This window comes from Mirounga angustirostris, unplaced genomic scaffold, assembly GCF_029215605.1.
Source record: "Mirounga angustirostris isolate CCGP_5_RB_7025 unplaced genomic scaffold, mMirAng1.0.hap1 SCAF_8, whole genome shotgun sequence".
Lineage (NCBI taxonomy): Eukaryota > Metazoa > Chordata > Mammalia > Carnivora > Phocidae > Mirounga > Mirounga angustirostris.
The window spans coordinates 1038102-1061588 of record NW_026991716.1 but is presented as its reverse complement, the minus strand read 5'-3'; the positions used below and the strand labels follow the sequence as shown (position 1 = coordinate 1061588).

Here is a 23487-nt window from a genome sequence, read left to right as displayed (position 1 = left end):
GGGAACCAACTTAAACTAAAGAAGGAAGGGCTGCTAGAGACAAACGCAGAGAACAACGAGTTTTAAAGAGTGGAAAGCTAGACATTTGAGAAGTCAACAAAACAGACAAACCTCTAGCTAACCTAATTGGGAGAAAGGAAAATAAGTGCAAATACATAAAACTGAACTGACCGGAGAAAGTAACCATCTAAAGAGCTTTTAAAAAAAGGGTGAGAAACATCACAGCACAACTCAGCAAATGACTGGAAAACTTAGATGAAGTGCGTTTTGTAAATAGAGCTTATCCAGATTAATCCTTGCGGAGACAGGACTAAACAGACCATTACTTTAGAAAAATAGAGAAAATAGTTGAATAGGCATGCCCCCCAAAAGGGCACCAGGCAAAAATACTTTCGCAAGCAAATTCTACCAAACTGTTAAATATCAGAAAATCATGATGCTACTTAGATTATTCATCGAAAAAGAAGAAAAATGTCCTATTCATCACATAAAGTGAGCATAACATTTACCACAAACTTTCTCAGTTTGCACCAAAAATTAAAACTACAGGCCTATTGCACATAATACGGGATGTCCAACTGGGGTTTATTCCAGAAATGCAGAGATCACTCGTTATTAAGAAAGACATCAACAAAGATTCTCTTCTCCACCAAACTCTACTCAGGTTCCCTGGCGCTCCTTTCCAACTAGGCCTGGACTCTCGGACTTCCATTTCATCTCTGCATGCTTCCGTTTTAGCAAGAATCCCATCCTCCATATCTGGTCACCCGAGATATCTAACTGGGTTCATCATCCTCTGCCCTCCCCCAGGTGATGTATGATCACCTTGGCCCGCTTCCAGCAAGAATCCTGTTAGGTCCATTTAGCCAGGATCCACCCTTCCCCCTAATGTTTCCTCTTAGTAATATTCTATCCACCAAAGGACCCCACCCCACTCTTGGCTATAAATTGCTCCTCGCCAAATACTGTATTTGGAATTGGTCCCAGTTCTATACTGAGGCCTCTTTCCCCCTATTACAATATTCCTGAATGAAATCTATTTTTCCTGCTTTAGCTCCTATCCAGCTCTGGCTTATCTTTAACAACATTAATATAGACCATTGACCATCGTGTTGATAGAGGAAAGGAGAAAAAACATACATGATTATCTCTACAGATTCAGAAAAAGCATTTGACAAAAGACAACATATATTTAATATTGCAGTGGGCTGCATAGTGTCCTCCAAAAATTCACATCCACTTGGCTTTATTTATGGGACCTTATTTAGAGGTCCTTTTTTAGAAATATATGACCTAATTTAGAAATAGGGTCTTTATAACCTTATTTAGAATTAGGGTGACTTTATTTGTGACCTTATTTAGAAATAGGGTCTTTGTAGATGCAATTAGTTAGGAGGAGATCATATTGAAATGTGGTGAGCCCTAAATCCACTGACTGATGTCCTTATAAGACGAGGAAAACATGTAGACACAGACACACAGAGGGAAGCAGGCCACACCACGATGCAGGCAGAGACTGGAAGTGGAACAGTGCCAGAAGCCTCCGGAAACTAAGATGAGGCAAAGAAGGAATCTTCCCTAGAGACTCAGCGGGAGCATAACCCTGCTGACACCTTGATTTGGGACTTCTGGCCTAGAGCACTCTGAGAGAATAAATTCATATTGTTTTAGGCCACCCAGTTTGTGGTAATTTGTGACAGGAGCCCTAATAAACTAACACAAATATTCCAAAAGCACTCAATAAAATAAGAATTGATGGACACTTCTCAGCATGATATTTTTGTCCCACTTTTTGGGTGTCATGATCCTCATGTATTCTACAACACCCCTCCCACTCCACTTCACATTGAATCTGTGGGGTTATGAGAAACAAAATAATGATATGGTAGAGATAAGAGACATTGATATAGGGAGAACAGAACTCCAAGGGCCTGGTTTTCTGGGTCTGAGCCTCATGTCTCTGGCCCTTTTCTGAAAATCAGGAATGAGTTGGAAATAGTTTGATTGAGGAAGAGCAAATCATTGATTCTATATACTTTACTTGGTTCTATGCAGCTGTTTCAACCAAAAAATGACAAAAAAAATTCATAGATGCCAAAAGTTTTGTTGCATTACTCTTTGCTGGTAAATCAGTAAAAGGAGATTCTTTTTTTAAAAAAATAATTTTTTAAAGATTTTATTTATTTATTAGAGAGTGAGACAGAGAAAGCACAAGTAGGGGGAGGGGCAGAGGGAGAGGGAGAAGCAGACTCCTCGCTGAGCAGGGAGCCCCATGCAGGGCTCACGGGGCTCAATCCCAGGACCCTGGGATCATGACCCCAGCCGAAGGCAGCCTCTCAACCGACTGAACACCCTGAAATGAGGTTCTGATTTAAAACCCACCCAATCCTCTTTAGGCTAGTGGCCTAAAGATTAGATGAGGAACTGCTTTAATACGCTAGGTTCAGTCAGTAGAGCAGGTGACTCTTGATCTCAGGGTCATGAGTTCGAGCCCCATGTTGGGCATAGAGATTACTTTGAAAAATAATACAAACATAGTGATTCGAAGGGGCACATGCACCCCAATGTTTATAGCAGCAATGTCCACAATAGCCAAATTATGGAAAAAGCCCAGATGTCCATCAACAGAGATATATATATATATATATATATATATATAGTGGAATATTACTCAGCCATCAAAAAGAATGAAATCTTGCCATTTGCAAGGATGTGGATGGAACTAGAAGGTATGCTGAATGAAATAAGTCAATCAGAGAAAGACAAATACCATACGATTTCAGTCATATATGGAATGTAAGAAATAAAACAGATGAACATAGGGGAAAGGAAGGAAAAATAAAATAAGATGAAAACAGTGAGGCAAATCATAAGAGACTCTTAACGAACAAACTGAGGATTGCTGGAGGGGAGGGGGGTGGGGGGATGGGGTACCCGGGTGATGGGCATTAAGGAGGGCACGGGATGTGATGAGCACTGGGTGTTTTACATTCAACTGATGAATCACTGACCTATACCTTTGAAACTAATAATACAGTATATGTTAACTAAATTTAATTTAAATAAAGAATTTTAAAAATTAAAAAAAATTAAAAATCTTAAAAAAAAAAAACCCAAAACCCAAACACTAGGTTCCTCTCCCTTCATTGTCCCAGAGACCAAAGCGGTCATCCTCACTTGGAGGTGGCCGCTTGTCTTAGGTTGGTACATTCGCTCCCCGCGGCAGCTGACCTCTGGGCCGTAGCACCTGGTCCCCTTTCATGCCAGGATGGTGTATGTGGTGGTTCTCCTGAAGGAAAGCCTAGTACCCATTAAACACAGTGCAGAAGAGAGGAGGGGGGAAATAGTGAGACAGAAAAATCTTCTCCGGATTCACGAGTTTTTGTGAGCTATGAAAAGACATGGATCATATGAGCAAGAATATTTAGAAGAAGTTCTAAAATAGAATCCTGTTAGGGTCCAAGCCAGAGAGGATGTTGCTGTGCCCACTGCCAAACTTTTCGAGGCAAAATTTCTAGCGCCGTCCGGCATGAGTGTATTTACAAGGCTGTGAAGCAGATGGAGGTGACCAGAATTATCTGCTAATATGAGTATGCTAATGAGCCTCCTTGACCTCTTTATCAGACAGAGAAAGGGGGATATCTCCTGACCGCCATGTGCTGACTGAAATGCCCCCTGAACAACTGTGATGTGTCGATGGTTCATATCTTTAAAAATTCAAGGTATACTTTTGTGCTGTAACTTCTTTAAATTCAGTAAAGGAAGCTACCTACCCCTTTGCCAACATCTACTCAGGTCACAGGACTAATAGTTCTAATGTGAGCAGGAGAACCTGCTAAAAGTTTAAGGGTTAATTAACATCTACACCGAGAGTACATGTGACTTCAGACTGTGATTCTGAAATGCTGTGATATAGGAACATGGAGATTTTTTTAATTGAGATATAGTTGACACATGATATTACATTAGTTTCAGGTGGGCAAGAGATTCTCCATACATTATGCTATGCTCACCACAATGGAAACACAGAGATTTTTAACTGTCTTGGGAACCTCAGTTTAAAATTGGAGGGGCACCTGGGTGGTTCATTGTTGAGAGTCTGACTCTTGATCTCAGCTCAGGTCTTGATCTCAGGGTCATGAGTTCAAGCCCTGTGTCGGGGTCCATGCTGGGCGTGGAGCCTACTTAAAAAAATTGGAAAATGTTAATGGTTTATTAGAGGAAAATCAACATCTGAAAAAAGTTCAATTATGGATATTGAAGCCTATTTTACAGTTAGACCTTTTGAAGCTTAAGAAAATGCCCTAGACACCTACCCTCGGTGTTGTAAAAACAGTTTCTCCATATGACTTTGAGAATCCAGAAGGACATAATCAAAGACAACAATCTAGTATTACAGAGTTATTGGCCGTCTCAGAACTCTGATCCACAGCAAACGACTTTGAGGTTCCCAAGATGGCCATTTGGTGGCGCCTGCATCAATATCCGGAACGTTGAACTGCGTATTTCACGGTGAAAGTGCTCATAAGGGCAATGACAAATTCCTCCAAACTTTTCAGTTATTGTTAGGAAAAGTTTATTCAAGAAGCTCTTTGGGTGGCTGAAACTTTTCTATCTCAATTTAACATAATACCTCCCCCTCAAAACAAAATTAAAGCTCTGATAAAATGCTTAAGTTTCTCCCATTAAAACATACAACTGAGAAATATACAAAAACTGAGAAAACAGTCCAAATTAAATTTATGGTTTTTTAAATCAACATTTTCAACTTTTCAGAAGAGCTTTCTTTATCCTAAAATTCTACCTTTAATCCTGTTTAAAGAGAAACTGAGGCATGTTAAAAATTTTTAAGAGTTTACTTGAGCAAAAACTGATTCTTGGATCAGCTACTGGCACACTGGTCTTCCCCCTGTGACACAAGGTCGGGGGACAGACCGGACACAGAGAAGCCGCAGAAGCAAAGAAAGGCAGTTATTTGACTGGCTAGAAAGCCTCATTGCCTGTGATTGGTTGTCCTTATTGTTTGTTTCCTCATCTTGAAGTATACCCAGGCTTCGTTTTAATCTACTTCTGCAGGCATTAGAGCCCCCTCCGTCCTCTGGCCTCCGTGTTTAGTTGATTTAAGAGTCCTAAGATGATATGACCACAAGATCCTCACAAACCCTTACTTACCATATAACATCGTTATATGGTTCAGATTGATTTCTTCCTCTGACAGGGTCTACCCTGTTACTGACGGAGTTCAGGACATGCTACTCCAAAAGATGACATTTGGGTGTATTAGATATTTTAAGCCGAAGGAATCTGAGAAAACAGCAAAAGCAGAAATGTTGCTCTGACCTTCCCTATTGCCCTTCGTCCGTGAAGCAGGTCGTAAAAGGGGAACCTGTGAGAGATGCGCCCCCTATGATGGAAAGGAGCTTCCTTCCTTCTAAAGACAAAGGGATGCCAAGAAGACTCCTAAAAAACAAACCTTGCTGAGTTCCCCCCAATTTACTATAATTACCTCATACTCCCTAACCAATTTATTGTTTACAATTATACCCCTTAACCTATCATATTCCTCAATCTATTATTTTTATAATGTATTTATTTACAATTTTTTATTTGTATTTGTAATGATTTATTTTATAACTTATTTATTTTATTTTTGCAATTTATTACAATTTATTTCAATTTATTTATTTACAATTTATTACAATTGACCTCACACTCCTTAACCTATCATAGCCCTCCATGGCTGCCCACGCTGCCTCAAACCTGGCATAAAACACCCAGGTCTGTTTCTCTGGGGCTTCATTTCCTAGGGAAGGCTCTCACGTCACGGTGTCATGTAGAACTTCTATTAAATAAATGTCTATTGTTTTGTCCTGTTAATCTGTCTTTGTCGTTTTAATGTTAGACCCAGCCAAGGACCCTAAGAGGGTTGAGGAAGTCTTTTTCGTCCCCACGTAACCTTCTAATCTTGCAAGTCTTGTCACAATCTAAGGGCAAGTGTACAGTCCTGTGTCCAGCAGGTATAAGGTGTATTTCCAAAAGAGACACTGCCAGACACACACACGTGAGTCAGGAAACTGGGTATCTGGGGGAAGACAGCCCGTGAGGTTAACCTTAAAAATACATCGGAAAGGTCTGGTTAAACACACATAGCCCCTTAAACTCTGGAGCATCCACTCGGTATCATGCTTACCCCTGGGCCACAGGTGCATAGCCCTGGGGCCTCTCCTGGCCATGTCTCCTCCTATGGATATGGAGTCCACACTCTATTTACTCGGGCCCCCAGAATTCTCTGCCAAAACAGCCCCATCGTCCCTCCTTCCAGGCCTCTTTTCTGAGGCCATCCTTGTGAGCGCGGCGCATGCCCTGAGCATCGTGCTCCAGGGCTCGCAGCGGGCCCTGGACTGGCTCTTTGCCAGGCGTGTGCTTGAAGCTTGGAAGTGTGTCTTGAGATGTTCACACGCGCAGGTACAAAGCCCTTCAAAGTGTGGGGTGGAGCCAGGAGTGGTAAGAAAAGGGAATGGGGCTGTATCTTTATTTTCTGATTTCTCTCCCTAATCTACCTTTCCAAACGAGCCAAGCAGGTGTTTCCTCAAATCAGTCAGATAAGAAGGATCGACTTTATTTAACCCAATAAAGAACTGTGGTCTAGATCCGAAGCTCACTCTATGCCTCAAGAGTTCCTGTCACCAAGTCAGGAACGGCGAGTCAAAGAAGCGCGCAGAGCGTGTGACCGCAGAGGGAGGGTGGGGACGCGGAGGAGGAGGCGGGAAGGCGCGCGGTCTCTGAGGAAGGGGGGGGCTCCGGCGCAGAAAGCGGGGGCGGAGGAGGGGACGTTCCTGGGCGCCGCGCCCCTTTCCCCCTTTCTGCGCGTCTCGCTCTTCGCTAACACTGCGAGGTGAAGCTCCTGCGGCGCGCTGGGTCACTCGGCGCGGGGCGTGTTCTCGGGGCCGGGGAATCCGGAGCCAGCAGGTGCCGGCAGACTTGGCACCCGGGGCCCGGAGCAGAGACGCGTGCGTTCTCGTTCTTCGTGTGAGTTCGGGGAACTGCAAGAGAACGAAGGAGCGAGAAGAGAAGCGAGCGGCAGATGCGATGTAGCAAATGATGAGGAGCTGGAGCAAAAGTGGAGGTGCCGGGGATTGAACCCGGGGCCTCGTGCATGCTAAGCACGCGCTCTACCACTGAGCTACACCCCCTCGCGCTCGGGAGAGGCTCGGAAGCGGCCCTATGGCTCCTCGCCGCCGGTGTCGGCCGTGTCGAGGTCGGCCCGCGGCTCTGCGCCCTAGACTCTGGCTTGCGGCCGGGCGCAGCGCCCACGACCGGCCCCGTCTGGTGCGCAGACCTCCCTCCGGCCGCCACCTGCCGGGATCGCGCGGCCCGGCGCGCGGGGCGAGGTCTGGGAGGGGCCTCTCTGCCGGGAGGGGGGCCGGAGGGGAACTGCGGAGGCGCCCGGGGCGGCCGCGCGCGCAGCACCCGCGGGGGGCGCACCTGCCGCGGGAGACGCGGACGCGGGGACCCGGGCGCCGCGGGCAAGGAGCCGCCCCCGGGCGCGGCGGCCGGTGCAGCGCCCTCTTCCGGCCGGAGCCCCCGAGCGCCCCGCGGACGCCGGGCGTGCCAAACCCGCGCGCCCCAGAGCGGGCGCCTTGGCGGGCGGTTCCGGGGGGGCCGCGCCGCGGGGCGCCGCTGTGCAGGTGGATTATTTCCGCGGGACACAGTCAAGGCCCGACAGACTCAGAAAGGACTCTTGACCCCCGCTTAGCCAACCGCCAGCCGAGCTGAGGCCCGGAGCCTCCGCCTGGAAGACAGCTCCCACGCAGACCGGCTGTTTAAGAGGCAGGGAAGCCTTCGGCGCGCCAGGGCGGACCTTTCTGCCCCACGCTTCGACTCCGGCAGCTTTCTGTGAATTACTTTCCTCCCCTTGGCAGTCCCTCCGTCTCCACGGCCGAAAGCTGCTCCTTTTCCTCCGCGGCACTGGGAGGCCTGTCACCCCCGAAGCGGCGCGGCGCGGGGCGGGGCGGGGCGGCGCGGGGCGGGGCGGGGCGGGGCGGCGCGGGGCGGGGCGGGGCGGCGCGGGGCGGGGCGGGGCGGCGCGGGGCGGGGCGGCGCGGCGCGGGGCGGCGCGGCGCGGCGCGGGGCGGGGCGGCGCGGCGCGGCGCGGGGCGGGGCGGGGCGGGGCGGCGCGGCGCGGCGCGGGGCGGGGCGGGGCGGCGCGGGGCGGGGCGGGGCGGCGCGGGGCGGGGCGGGGCGGCGCGGGGCGGGGCGGGGCGGCGCGGGGCGGGGCGGCGCGGCGCGGCGCGGGGCGGGGCGGGGCGGGGCGGCGCGGCGCGGGGCGGGGCGGGGCGGCGCGGCGCGGGGCGGGGCGGGGCGGCGCGGGGCGGGGCGGGGCGGGGCGGCGCGGCGCGGGGCGGGGCGGGGCGGGGCGGGGCGGCGCGGGGCGGGGCGGGGCGGGGCGGGGCGGCGCGGGGCGGGGCGGGGCGGCGCGGGGCGGCGCGGCGCGGGGCGGGGCGGGGCGGCGCGGGGCGGGGCGGGGCGGGGCGGCGCGGGGCGGGGCGGGGCGGCGCGGGGCGGGGCGGCGCGGCGCGGCGCGGGGCGGGGCGGGGCGGGGCGGCGCGGCGCGGGGCGGGGCGGGGCGGCGCGGCGCGGGGCGGGGCGGGGCGGCGCGGGGCGGGGCGGGGCGGCGCGGCGCGGGGCGGGGCGGGGCGGCGCGGGGCGGGGCGGGGCGGGGCGGCGCGGCGCGGGGCGGGGCGGGGCGGCGCGGCGCGGCGCGGGGCGGGGCGGGGCGGCGCGGGGCGGGGCGGCGCGGCGCGGGGCGGCGCGGCGCGGCGCGGGGCGGGGCGGGGCGGCGCGGGGCGGGGCGGGGCGGGGCGGCGCGGCGCGGGCGGGGCGGCGCGGGGCGGGGCGGGGCGGCGCGGGGCGGGGCGGGGCGGCGCGGGGCGGGGCGGCGCGGCGCGGCGCGGGGCGGGGCGGGGCGGCGCGGCGCGGCGCGGGGCGGGGCGGGGCGGCGCGGCGCGGGGCGGGGCGGGGCGGCGCGGCGCGGGGCGGGGCGGGGCGGCGCGGGGCGGGGCGGGGCGGGGCGGCGCGGCGCGGGGCGGGGCGGGGCGGCGCGGCGCGGGCGGGGCGGCGCGGGGCGGCCAGCCTGCGGGGCTCGGCTGCCGGGCGGCGTGCGGCGGTGCCGTTCCCGAGCGCAGGCGGGCGCCGCCGCGGCAGCCCCGGGAGGCGGGCTTTGCGCGCTCGCTTGCCCTTTAGCGTGCGTGGCTGGCAACCTTGGCAGAGCGTGAGGAAAGACAGAGTAGACACAGGCGCGTGCTTTACGAGGTTCTCAGAAAAATAACGAAGTTTCCGAAGGTGGGCATCGAAGCATATGTTCCTTACAGGTCCAAGGTTCAAGTTCTATCCGGGGGCTGCAGACTGCGTCTTTCTCCTCCAACGTAAAGCTCTCGCACCCGGGCTTGGCCCCGGAGGCTCTCCTGCTAGTCGCGCGCAAATCTGAAGAGCAGAACCGGGGGGTAGAGGGAGAGCCAGGATTGCCGTGCGATCGCAGAGCCAATTGCTCAACGCTTTGCAGTCACGGCCGCGGGTCTGTGCCACTCGAGGGAAGGAGGCATGCTGGGTGGTACCTGCGATGTCCCGGGGAACAACGCCTAAGGCCTAAACCAGCGGAGGCTGTAGAGATGGAAGGGATAGGACCTTTAACAGCAGAAGGAAAGTGGGGAAACAGGATTTAGAGTCTGGATGGATCTGCAAACAGCGTGCACTCACAGAATGCACACCCGTAGCTTGCCTAACGTGGACGTCCTTGTCTTTGCCCAAGCTAGTAAGCTGGGAGCAGTAGAATTTCTGCTTATTTGTTTGTTTTTATTTGTGGTCAGTGGGATGGGATCCAGAAGATGAACGTAAGTTTGGTTTTGGACAAGAATTTTTAGACACGTATGGGACAGCCTCCTGGAAACCTCTGATTAAGCACTGTGATCCGTGGCTCTGGAAGTCTGCGGAGACCTCAGATCTAGAGATTCTGATTTTTGTATGTATGCAGAAGAGAGTGCCCATGAAAAATAGACGGGATTTGTTGCTCTTCCAGGGCTGAATCATAAAGACATTTCTATTCTTTTCTTTTTAAGATTCTGTTTACTTATTTGAGAGGGAGAGAGCAAGCACGAGTGGAGGAAGGAGCAGAGGGAGAGAAGCAGACTCCCCACTGAGCAGGGAGCCCGAGGGCCCTGGAATCATGACCTGAGCTTAAGTCAAGAGTCGGTTGCTTAACCAACTGAGCCACCCAGGCGCCCCATAAGGCCATTTCTTAACCAATCCTCCAAGTTCTTTCTTGGTCTACTCTCCTAATGAGCAGGCCGACTTGGAACCCATGTGTTGAAGATGGCGAGCCACACACTGAAAGGAGCTGGGTCCTTGACCTGTTGATTGAAGGAACACCCCCCATTGATCAGGAACCCCCATTCTCTACTGTGTATGTACAAGAAATACATTTCTTTTCTGCTTAAGTCATTACATATTTGGGGGGTTGTTTTGGTTTTACAGCAGTTAGCACGATCTTAACTAATTCATCTTTAATCTGCAAATTCATGGCCCTTGATTCTAGGAACGTATTTTAAAATATTTGTTTGATCATTTTCTTTTTGTTCTTTCTTCTTCTTTTCTTCTGTCTTCTCATTCTCTTCCTTCTCTTGTTTAGAATTCCTATTAGTTGGTTGTTGAACTACCTGGAATCATCTCTGAATGTCTTCACTTTCCATTTCTGTGTCTTTTTGTTATACTATAAGAGAAATTTCCTCAGCATCAGAGAGCCATCCCCACGTGGAACTTGCTCATGGAAAGCTCCTTTTCCAAGGAGGAAAATAGGAGCTCATGATTCTACCCTCCCTGCCCTTCTGCTACTCCAGCTCCAAGTTAGGGGAAGAGAGAAGGGAATTCTTAGAAATCCCTATCCAGACAACTAGGTATTTTTATTTCTGACTTAATTCATTTTGACTCTTTCTGCATCTGTGAAAGTATTCAGCAAATATTGAAGGTACTGAGAGAATTCAGATCATTCTGGAATTCTTCCAAATAACTTCTTTATTATTTCCTTCTTCTTACATAAACACTTGTTGAAATCGCTTTCCAAGCCCAAGCTGGAGCTACTCCTGCCAGGGGGTGCCACGTCAGCAAACCGAAATTTAGGTAAATTCCACATCCTTGTGGATGACCTTGACCTGCTTGGCCAGAACTTCAGAGTATCCAGTCATTCCCCACATGCCCGGCCAACTCTGGGCCTCCTCGCCCCAAACAAGGCTGATGTGGCCCCAGCCCATCAGCAGTTTTTTTGTTTTTCTCTTCCTTGTTCTTTATTCTTTATGCTATAAAAGTTTCCTGCCTTTTAGCCCATTTTGCAGTTCTCTGAAAGGAGACTGTCCGTTTCATGAAGTGTTAAAGTTCGTTTGTATCACCTAAATGGTTTTCTTTCATCATTTTTTAAACACTAGAAAAGCAAGGATCAGCCACCATCTTGAATTCAGCAAGAGCTCCTAGGCTGCAGGCTCCTGCAAGCTTCAGGTCACAACTTCCCTCACCGGCCAAGGTTCTTTTTCACTCTTTCTTCTCACAATGCTGTGGAAGAGTGAAAATGCAGTTCATATATGAAAAAACTTCAGGGGCTCCTGGGTGGCTCTGTGGGATAAGCATCTGACCCTTGGTTTCATCTCAGGTCATGATCTCAGGGTCGTGAGATTAAGCCCTACATCGAGGGCTCCCCACTTAGTGCAGCTTCCTTGGGATTCTCTCTCCCTCTCCCCTGCTCTCTGTCTCTCAAATAAATAAATCTTAAAACAAACAAAAACCTTCAAGGATTTCCCAAATGTAATAACAGTTTGAAAAATATGCTTGGCATTACCATCAGATGTGAAGCAAAACAAACAAACAAACAAAAAACAAAAAACACTTTTCTAAACTATAGTTAAAAAATAATTTAACCATGTTAGAAGACTGAATTATCTCTCTATAGAAAATAATGCTACAAAACTGTTATTATATGAAAGGTTATAAAAAATAATGCAGCAAATAATGTAGAAGAAACATGTTAGAGGTATATTAATAAGTTAACTTTTTGTGACGTTTGTGGAATTCATCAGCTTTTTAAAATTTGTAATTTGTTTCTATTTGTTTTCTTATTCTAAATAAATACTTTCATAGCAATTTTGTATTCACGTTTTTATATTTTTTTCTTAAAGATGGCCCCAATATGATACAAGCTTTGGGTTCCGTGAGACATGGATCTGATCTGCCACTGAATTTTAAAAATCACACATCTTGGGATGTCTGGGTGGCTCAGTTGGCGTCTGCCTTCGGCTCAGTTCATGATCCCAGGGTCCTGGGACTGAGCCCCGCATCCTCCCTGCCCAGTGGGTGGCTTGCTTGTCCCTCTCCCTGCTCTTATGCTCTTGCTCTCTCTCTCCCTCTCAAATAAAATCTTTTTTAAAAAATAAAAATAAATAAAAATCACACATGTTTACCCCAAACATTATTACCCCAAGCAAACATTATGACTAATATAGATATATCAGGAATGGAGACATTGAGCTCTGTGATGGCCGAGTGCTGAGGTGTTGGGCTTGAACTCTACTGGGGCTCCCCTCAGCAAGCTCGGAGTCCTGCTCACAACAGCTTCGCTTTCTAACCTAAGCTGCTGCTAAGAGTTATTCGTGGCCACGGTACCACTAATTGTGTTGGAATAGACAACATTAATACCATGGCAGCAAGCCCCTTCCTTGTGCCGAGGACTGCTTGGCAAGATATGGGCATATGCCGATTTGAATCTCAGCATTCCGACCTCAGTCTTGACTTTCTTTTCTTGCTAGAGAAGAGCATTCTCCAAACTGAGGTACTCCAACTTGAAATAATTTCCTGTTGGACAATTCTGTAACCCAAAAAGAAAATAAGTCTGAAGTCATTGGTTTTCAGGGAACTTGAACTGCTCCTAATTATCCCCAACTCAGTCCATCAGTTTTTGAGTGCCTTATCTGAGCAGCTTCAAACCTTGCATAGAACCCAAAACATATTCAGCATATAGTAACAATTTTCAGAAATCCTTGAGCAGATGGTCAAAGAAAAGCAATGTGGTCACCTAAAATGATGGCAGGCTTTGAAATAATGTTAGGTACACTTCCAATATCATTTAAACTGTTTTTGCAAGTATATTTTTAAAAATTAAGTTTTCCTCATAGGGGAAGGGAAGGAAAAATAAAATAAGATGAAAATAGAGAGGGAGACAAACCGTAAGAGACTCTTAACTCTAGGAAACAAACTGAGGGTTGCTGGAGGGGAGGGGGGTCGGGGCGGTAACTGGGTGATGGGCATTAAGGAGGGCACGGGATGTGATGAGCACTGTTATATGCAACTGGTGAATCACTAAACTCTACCCCTGAAACTAATAATACACTATATGTTAACTAAATTGAATTTAAATTAAAAAAATTTTTAAATAAGTTTTCCAATTCATTTAAAATAGCTTGTGTACCAACTTTCATATGGATTTCACTGTGGCTGCATCCAACCTCCGAGCAGAAAACTGTAACATTCCCCCTGCAGATCGGCATAAGGTAATGATAGCATAGAGCTAAGCTTTCACCCTTTCTCAAGGGTGAGTCTCCCACATTTATCCTCTTCTGTAGACCCTGAACCTCTCTAATGACTACCTCTCCTGGTCATCTTCTGTCTCGCAGAGCAAGCTGACTGCAGGGAAGATCATCCCTGCCATTGCCACAACCACAGCAGCTATAGTTGGCCCCGTGAGTCTGGAGCTATACAAAGTGGTGCAGGGACACCGGCAGCTTGAATCTTACAAGAACAACTTCACGAACGTGGCCCTGCCCTTCCTCAGCTTCTCTGAACCCCTTGCCCCACCCCGTCACCAGGTGGGGACATGCTTGTATGGACACCTTTGGTTTTGCCCATCAGTGAGTGAGGCTGTGTATATGTGCTGGGTAGGATGTGTGTCTGCATCTCTGTACAACTGTCTCATAGCAGGTGGCGCTTTGTATGCTTGGGTTCCTGTACCTTTTGTATACCGTCTGTCCATTCATCATACAGTTTTTTGAATTGTGCAAAGTATGAGTGTGACCGGGCATATTTGAGAATTAATGAGAAGGCCAGGATGGGAAGGTAAAGGAAGTGGAAGGTGAGTGAAGGAGATAACAGGATCGCCTTATTGTGTAGACATATTGGTCAATATAAGAATATCAGTTGTTTGCACACAATGATATGGGGCCACAGGAGGGTTAGGACAAAAGAAGGTTGTGATTGATGCGTCTTAAAAAGTCAAGTCGAGGAGGGGGGTGGAGCAAGATGGCGGAGGAGTAGGAGACCTGGATTTCATCTGGTCTCAGGAATTCAGGTGGGTAGGGATCAAACCATTCTGAACACCCACAAACTCAACAGGAGATCGAAGAAAAGAAGAGCAACAACTCTCTCATCAGAAAAGCGACCACTTTCTGGAAGGTCTTTTCAGATTTGTTTAGAGTATATTTTCTGGGGACGTTGTTACTCTGCTAGCATTTTGTTCTCTCATTAATCTATTCTCCTCTGCATAAAAAGTCAAGTCGAGTGGTTGGGCTAGGATCATCTGGGTTAGCCTGCACTGCACTCCCCTGTGTTTTGTCCTATAGCACTATAACCAAGAGCGGACGTTGTGGGATCGCTTTGATGTACACGGCCACAGCCTAATGGTGAGGAGATGACTCTCAAACAGTTGCTTAACTACTTTAAGGTGAGCCTTTTCTACAGTCACTCCACCCAGGGGTGCTGGTTGTGCAGATGATTCGTACTCTCCTTTTCTGTGACACTGTTGTCTGTCCTCCTTCCCACCCTCCTCCAGACAGAGCACAAATTAGAGATTACCATGCTGTCCCGAGGTGTAGCCATGCTGTGCTCCTTTTTCATGCCAGCTCCCAAACTCAGGGAACAGCTGGATCAGCCGTGAGTTGGCCGCTGGGCAGGCTGAGGAAGGCCCTGTGTGGGGTGGGAAGCCTTACTACTTAATGTTCGTGGTTATCCCTATCTTCTTCACCTCCATGTGTGTATCCTCTCTTGCTTTCTCCTCCCTGGCCCTCTTCTCCCTTTCCCAGGGTGACAGAAACGGTGAGCCATGTGTCAAAGCGAAAGCTGGGCCACCATGTGCTTGAGCTGTACTGCAGTGATGAGGTGGCGAGGATGCTGAGGTCCCCTGTGTACGATGCACCATCCGCTGACTCCCCAGTCCCCAAACTGTTTAGTTTCAGATCCCTTCTAGTTGTGGCAAAACATGTGCCTAGCCAGGCACATAAGCTTTACGTCCTTTTGAGAACCTTTTTTTTTTTGTGGTTGCTTTCTACTGTGTAGAATTGGAATGGCTAATAAAGACTTATTAATGCAAAAAATAAATAAATAAAATAATAAAATAAAATAGCTGGTGTAAACTTGACTCCAAAACTTTCCAAAGCTGAATGAAAAGGAAACAAAAGACCAATCTCACTCATGTGTATTGTCACAAAAAATATGAATAAAATGTTGACATGTTAAAATGAACACCATATTGGACTAATATTTTTCTAGGAACATGAGAATGATTTATCATCAGGAAAAAATCACTATTAAGATGAATTAATAGCTTGAAGGAGAAAAAAATGAAATCCTCTTAGTAGGTGTCAAAAGGAATTTGGAAAAATTCAAAATCCAAATTGGTGCAGCTACTATGGAAAACAGTATAGAGGGTCCTCAAAAAATTAAAAACAGAACTACCATATGGTCCAACAGGTCCACTTCTGGGTATTTATCCAAAGAAAGCAAAAACATGAACTTGAAAAGATATCTGCACTACTATGTTTATGCAGCATCACTTACAATAGCCTATGTGTCCATTGACAGATGAATGGATTAAGAAAATGTGGTGTGTGTGTGTGTGTGTATGAGTATTTTCCAGCCAAAAAGAGAAGGAAATCCTGCCATTTGTGAGAACATGGATGGACCCTGAGGTCTTTATGCTAAGTGGAATAAATCAGACAGAGAGACACAAATACCATTATGATCTCATTTATATGTAGAACCTAAAACAAATAAACAAAAAACAACCCAAAACCCTCTTACATACAGAGAACATACCAGTGGTTGCCAGAGTGGGGGCAAAATGAGCAAAATGAGCAAAGGGAATAAAAAGGTACAAACTTCCAGTTATAAGATAAATTAGTCCTGGGGATGTAATGTACAGCATGGTGACTCAAAAGGAAAAAAACTAAAAAATCAGAAACTTTCCCAGGCAGATTGGAGAAGATTGTTTCTATGCTTCCACCATATCCTAAAACTAAAAAGCAAGTGTTTTCTGAAGAGAATCAGATCGTCCATATGACTCCAAAGCCAACATCATGTTTAAGGAATAATGTGGTCCGTCTAGTCTAACCAAGTACAAGAACAATGAAGGGAAGAAATCAGACAGAGAGACACAAATACTGTTATGATCTCATTTATATGTAGAACCTAAAACAAAACAAAACAACCCCAAACCCTCTTACATATAGAGAACAGATCAGTGTTCTACACCTACCCTACAAAATTGGGTGAGGGGAGATGTTAATGATGTTAAAGATAGAAATCCAAGAGAATCCACTAAAGAGCTTAGACTTCAGAAGTTCAACGTGATATGAGCACTGGGTGTTATACTCAACTAATGAATCATTGAACATTATATCAAAAACGATGATGTGCTATACCTTGGCTAATTGAGTGTAAATAAAAAAATAATTTTTTTAAAAAAGTTCAATGTTATCTCCTTTGGAACATGACCACCTGTTTCTAAAGGGTGCTACTTAATTGTCATGCAAAACTTCCCAGCTTGGATCTGCAAACCACCTTCAAATTTCTAAATTTGTTTGTTAGGGGGTATTAAGATTCTGTCTGTATTTTCACTCTTTGACCAAAAGATTATTAATAAAATCACAAACTCTAGCATGTTCCTTGTCTTAGAATTATGTGTCAGATGGTTTTGTTTCTGCCTTTGGGCCATAACAGAACTAGCAGGTCTATAGTTTGCTGAGCTATATGTCAGCCCTTCTCCCCGCCCCCTACCCTCTCTACTCCCCCCATCACCCTTTCAGAGAAAAGCTCCCAGATTTGGAACCATAGGTTTCTGTTTCAGTGGAAAACAGAATTCCCTTGCCTCCCTAAGGACAGAGGGGCATGTCTTGGTCAACAAAAATGCAGAAACTTTTGTAGCCATGTGATTTATGAAATTGGGATTAGACAGAAAGATAAATGTAAATATTATAATGTAGGGATGTTTTCCCCTTTTTTCCCCTTCCTTTTCATTTCCTTGTTTTCTCGCTGAAGTGTAAATTCTAAGATTTTAGCCCTAAAGTTACTTTTAAGACAGTGCAAATATGTTGATTTCTCATTATGAATGGGGGAAGGGAAATTTGTTAATCAGGCAAAGGAGGGGAAGGGGAGAGACAGAAGTTAGGGCAGAATGTGAAGCTTTTTTTCAGTGAGGTTTGTGGCAAGTGGGCCCAACCATTACTTTGGTCGCTGAAAACAGAGGACGCATTCCTCTTCTCTGTCCATCCAGCCGTCCCCAGGGCTCAGGCACCTTACCCTGATCAATGCTAGCAGTCTGGGAAGCCCATCTACTGAAAGATCGCCTTATGCAAAGAATCCACATAATGTTGAGTCACCGAAATAGTTCGGTTTGCAGAGCATTAGACTGAGGCTTGAAGTTCCATGGTTAGATCTTGCATTTCACTGAAATTATTTTCTCATGGCCCTATTCCAAAAGTAATTGACTAAGGGCCCCCACTCCTTGCAGAAATAAATATTTTAGAGTGACAACATAAATTTTTCACGTTTTACCCAAGGGAAATTCAGGGCACTACCCCAAAAAATGGCAGAAGTGGGAAGGTCACTCTGACCTTCCTCCCACCCCTGAATTAGGTCATAAAACCACCAAGTGAGAGGCCCCTTCTCTATACTGAGAGGAAAGGAGCGTCCTTGTCTCAAGAAAACCAAGGGAAATCAAGAAGAATCCTAACAAACAGGCCTTGCTAAGCTTCGCCCAATTTACTACACTTACCTCATAGTTTTTGACCTGCACTATTTTTCTCTGGTTGCCCACTCTTCATCAAACCCAGCATAAAAATACTCAGACTAAACCGTTTCTTATGGTCGTCATTTCCTCATGAAGGCGCCCACATCACGCAAAACTTACATCTAATAAATCTGTATGCTTTCTTCCTGTTAATCTCTTTGTCCTTTTAATTTCTGGACACAGCCAGAGACCCAAAGAGGGTCACTTTTTCCTCCCCTACACTGCCTTCCTAAAAGAGACAAAATATATTTTGTGTGTGTGTGTGCAGCCGTTTCTATAATCCACGAGTTACTACGCCGCGCCTTGCGCTCCTTCTGGGACACCCTCCGCGCCGCCGCGCATCTCTCCCTGGCCGGTGAGCCTGGACCGCAGCCCTCCACAGCAGGCACTCCAAAAGTGCTAAGCCAAGGACTGGGCCAGAATGTGGGTTTTGCCTTAACCCCCAGGGAAGATACTGCTGGAGAAAACTGGGAGACATGGGAGACGTTGGCGAGAGAGACCCTCTCCGTGGGAGGGTGTGAGAGTGGAGGGGAGAATTCTGCTTTGACTTGGGTTTGCTTCAAACAACTCGTCATTTTCAAGGGACCCAAACCATCGAGTCCGTGGACAGACGGGGGTTACTGCTTTACTTCTAGAGTTGGACGATTCACACCTCCCCTGTTCCACCCACTCCTGGTGGCTGTGAAGCTCCTTCCAAACCCCTGCTGCTCTGTGGGCTAACCCGCAAACGAGCCAGGGGACACCGCCGCGTCGAGGACAGGGGACACTCCTTCTCCCCGGAGCTCACAGACGCGGAGTGGCCGGCCTTCCTCCGGGCTTGTGCGGCCTCCCGGGCCCTCAGCGTCCTCGAGGCCTCCAGGCAGCCCCGGGCTGGCCCCGGGCAGGTGGCAGCATCAGCCCCGCACCTGCGCCACCTCTCCGAGCATCCGTCAACGCCTCGGTGGTGCTCCCCTCCAGCAGCCAGCCTCCCTTCTCTGACGTGCAGCTGGGCGTCCCCGCGGGCTCTGAGGGTCCGTGGCTCAGCTGCGCGTCCCCGCGGGCTCTGCAGGGTCCGTGGCTCAGCTGCGCGTCCTCGCGGGCTCTGCAGGGTCCGTGGCTCAGCTGCGCGTCCTCGCGGGCTCTGCAGGGTCCGTGGCTCAGCTGCGCGTCCCCGCGGGCTCTGCAGGGTCCGTGGCTCAGCTGCGCGTCCCCGCGGGCTCTGCAGGGTCCGTGGCTCAGCTGCGCGTCCCCGCGGGCTCTGCAGGGTCCGTGGCTCAGCTGCGCGTCCCCGCGGGCTCTGAGGGTCCGTGGCTCAGCTGCGCGTCCCCGCGGGCTCTGAGGGTCCGTGGCTCAGCTGCGCGTCCCCGCGGGCTCTGAGGGTCCGTGGCTCAGCTGCGCGTCCCCGCGGGCTCTGAGGGTCCGTGGCTCAGCTGTCGGTGAGCTAACCTCGAACGAGGAGCTCTGTAGGAGCAACATCCCCAGCACCTGCCGCGGGAAGGACCCCTCCCCACCGCGCTACACACTCTTTGCACACAGCGTAGCGAAGCTGACCTGCCAGCCGGCCGCGTGGCCTAATGGATAAGGCGTCTGATTCCGGATCAGAAGATTGAGGGTTCGAGTCCCTTCGTGGTCGTTGCCGTCATTTTCCTCCCCTGCCGGAGGGTAAGGCGCGCACGACCCCTCCCGTCTGCCGGGCAGCCTTTCTTTCTCATTTAAGAAGCGCACGCCGCCCTGCGCTGTGCCACACTTGATTCACCAGCGGACAAGCCGCAAGCAGCAGGTGTTTCCTCAAGGCGCTTCCTTTCTAGTAGACCCGACAGATGACGTCAAGTAAACAGAAACACAACGACTGGAATTTGTTGGAGGTCCCAGGAAGGAGATAAGCGACGGGCTGAGATCAAGAACAGAGTATTGCTGGCAGAAGGAAAAACTGCTAACTCGTGGACAACCTGGAAACACCTGCTCTTCCCAAAGCTCAGATCACTAAACTTTTGTTTTGCGGGGCGGGGGCCGTGGGGAGGAAGAGTTCACTTAAAAAAAAAAAAATCAGTGAAAGGGGGGTAAGGGTGAGTTGAATTTCTAGGAACAAGATCCCTGACTAGGATTCCCTATGACTGTGGCTTTGCACTTGGTCTGAAATTGGTGTTCTCCAGATTTTCATTAGTTACCATAAATACAACACTACCTCCCAAACAGTGATCTCAGAAGCCTAAATAAAGACAGAAGCCACTCAAGGCTTTTTTATCCTAAACTGAACTGTCCTCCTGAGCAACTACTATTCGTTGAGTCATGATGGGTTCAGTTTTACCAAGGGTGCAAATGCCATAAATGGATCTGAACAGCAGGGAGGTTCCTCCAAAAATTAAAAATAGTACCACTAAAAAAAAAAAAAAAAAAAGATCCAGCAATTCCACTTCTGGTTATATATCCAGAAGAATTGAAAGCAGTGTCTCAAAGATGTATTTGCACACCCATGTTCCCAGCAGCATTATTCACAATAGTCAAGAGGTGAAAGACGCCCACATATCCTTGGAAGGATAAATGGATAAACAAAATGTGGCACATACATACAGCAGAATATTACTTTGTCTTAAAAAAGGAAGGAAATCCCGTCATATGCTACAGCTTGGAACCTTGAGCTTGTTAGTTAAGTGAAATAAGCCAGTCACAAAAAGACAAATACTGTATGATTCCACTTATACAAATTTCTAAAATAGTCCAATTCATAGAAACAAAGTAGAATGGTGGTTACCATTCTGTGGGGGAAAGGAAACTGGGGAATCGTGTAATGGGTATAAAGTTTCAATTTTGCAAGATAAAGAGTTCTGGCGATCTATTCCACAATATGAATATACTTAACGCTACTTGCCACACTTAAAAATGGTTAAGATGGAAAATTTTATGGGTTTTTAAATCACAACTAAAAATACACATAAATAAATATGTATCTTTTTAAAAAAATCACTTGGTCATAAACACATGGGTTTGTTCCTGAACTCTCAATTCTTTTTTTAATTAAGTTTTTAAAATTTAATTCCAGTATAGTTAACATACAGCGTTATATTAGTTTCAGGTGTACAATGTAATGATTCAACAATTCCATACATTACTCAGTGCTCACCATGATAAGTGTACTCTTAATCCCCATCACCTATTTCCCCTTTCCCCCACCTCCTCCCTTCTGGTAATCATCAATTTGTTCTCTATAGTTAAGAGTCTATTTCTTGGCTTCTCTCTCTCTCCTTTGCTCATTTGTTTTGTTTCTTAAATTCCACATATGAGTGATAGCATATGATAATTTTCTTTCTCTGACTTATTTCACTTAGCATTATACTCTCTAGAGTGAGCCTTCTTGTTGCAAATGGCAAGATTTCATTATTTTTGATGGCTGACTAATATTCCATTTGTATATATATCACATCTTCTTTATCCATTCATCAGTGGATGGACACTTGGGCTGCTTCCATAATTTGGCTATTGTAAATAATGCAGCAATAAACATCAGGGTGCATGTATCCCTTCAAATTAGTGTTTTCATATTCTTTGGGTAAATATCCAGTACTGCAATTACTGGATCATAGGGGAGCTCTATTTTTAACTTCTTGAGGAGCCTCCATATTGTTTTCCAGAGTGGCTGCACCAGCTTGCATTCCCACCAACAGTGCACAAGAGTTCTTTTTCTCCACATCCTCACCAACAGGTGTTATTTCTGTGTTTTTGATTTTAGTCGTTCTGACCAGTGTGAGGTGATATCTCATTGTGGTTTTGATTTGCATTTCCCTGATGATGAGCATCTTTTTATGTGTCTCTTAGCCATCTGTATGTCTTCTTTGGAGAATGTTCAGGTCTTCTGCCCATTTTTTAAATTGGATTGTTTTTTGGTGGACTTCCAATTCTATTCCATTGGTCTGTATGTCTGTCCTTACGTCAGTACCACACAGTTTTGGTTACCTTAGTTTTCACTAAGCTTTGAAATCAGGAAGTGTGAGCCCTCCACCTTTGTTCTTCTTTCTCAAGATTGCTTCAGCAATTCATATTGAAATTTAATATGGATTGGAGGAATGGCTTTTTCTTTTCTGCAAAAAAAGGTTGTTGGAATCTTGATAGGGATTATATTGATCTGTAGACCACTTTGGGTAGTATTAACACCTTAACAACATTTGTCTTCCTATTTAGGAACACAGGATGTCCTTTTTGGGTCCTCTTTAATTTCTTTCGGGAATGCCAGTATACCAGTCTTTCACCTCCTTGGCTGAATTCATTCCCAGGTATTTTATTCCTTAAATGCTATTATAATTGGGATTGCTTTCATAATTTTCTTTATGGATTGCTGTTCATTGCTGGTAGATAGAAATAGAACTAATTTTTGTGTGAGTGTCTTGTACTCTGCAACTTTGCTGAGTTCATTCGTTAGCTCCTGTGGGTTCTTTGGGATCATGTCTTCTGTGAATAGAGACAATATTATTATTTCTTTCCAATTCAGGTGCCTTAGATGGATTTTTCTTGTCTAATTGCTCTGGTTGGAACATTCAGTACAATGTGAATGGCATAGTGGTGAGAGAGGCATCCTTGTCTCATCCTTTATCTTAAGGAGATTCAACATTGAGGATGATGTTCACTGTGGGCTTTTCATAAATGCCCTTTATCATGTTGAGGAAGGGCATGCTGTTTTAAGTGGTGAATCACAGTCTCTTTTTATCTCATGTTCCAAGAAAGGGGGATATCCGTAATAAAACTGGATGAAATGTAGTTAAAATAGGAATACTGTGTCATTTCAACAAATTCTACATCAAATTTATTAAAAAATTGAAGGATCCCAGAGCAAAGAACTAGCTGAATTCTCTACTAGAGAAATCAAGTTTGGATACTTGTCCTGGGACATTCTTAGGAGCCTTCTGCTGCTGGCGCCCACTCACCTCATTTACGCTCACTCGACAATGGAGGTATCAGGTACTTCGGTCACCGGTCCTCCGCACCTACTTTCTATGCTGGACATTCTGCCTTTTTTAAAAATGTATCTTCATTTTTAGTGAAGCAGGAGGTATCCACAATTCAGTTGAATTTTAACTTGACTTTTCCAATCTTAGACATGCTTTACCCTGGGGAATATTGGTTTCACAATGATATGAACTCAATTGTTAGGATGAAATCTACCAGTCCAAGGATAGCTTAGTCAAACCCGCATTTCCCGCTTGATTTAATTTTTAATTTTTTTTTCTTTTAAAAATATGAAATGCTTCATGAATTTGCATGTCATCCTTGTGCGGGGCCCACGCTAATCTCTGTTCACTTTAACTCTGGTATGTGTGTGCCCAAACCAGCACTATTCTGTATTATTTTACTCACACATTAAAAGCCAAAGTCAGGTGCTGACCTTCTATTATCCTCCGAACAGTCTTAGTGAGTACACAACC

At 47.5% G+C, this 23487-nt stretch overlaps 3 non-coding genes and 1 pseudogene across 4 annotated transcripts in view; 2 read left to right on the top strand and 2 right to left on the bottom strand.

Annotated features, from left to right (window-relative positions):
• The window catches only part of LOC123836857 (ubiquitin-like modifier-activating enzyme 1), a 35428-nt pseudogene extending 20093 nt beyond the window's left edge, over positions 1–15335 (top strand). Inside the window, exons 4-8 of the transcript XR_010413752.1 lie at positions 13496–13586; positions 13710–13901; positions 14652–14752; positions 14861–14961; positions 15111–15335. The product of XR_010413752.1 is annotated as a ubiquitin-like modifier-activating enzyme 1 (transcript). The remainder of the gene's footprint in view (positions 1–13495; positions 13587–13709; positions 13902–14651; positions 14753–14860; positions 14962–15110) is intronic.
• On the bottom strand, positions 7122–7193 carry TRNAA-AGC (transfer RNA alanine (anticodon AGC)). Its single transcript has one exon. It is a non-coding gene; the product is annotated as a tRNA-Ala (tRNA).
• A 4298-nt stretch (positions 15336–19633) lies between the features above and the next one.
• TRNAR-CCG (transfer RNA arginine (anticodon CCG)) lies at positions 19634–19706 on the top strand. Its single transcript has one exon. It is a non-coding gene; the product is annotated as a tRNA-Arg (tRNA).
• Positions 19707–23295: 3589 nt separating this feature from the next.
• Positions 23296–23397, bottom strand: LOC123838065 (U6 spliceosomal RNA). Its single transcript, XR_006789402.1, has one exon. It is a non-coding gene; the product is annotated as a U6 spliceosomal RNA (small nuclear RNA).
• Positions 23398–23487: the final 90 nt, after the last annotated feature.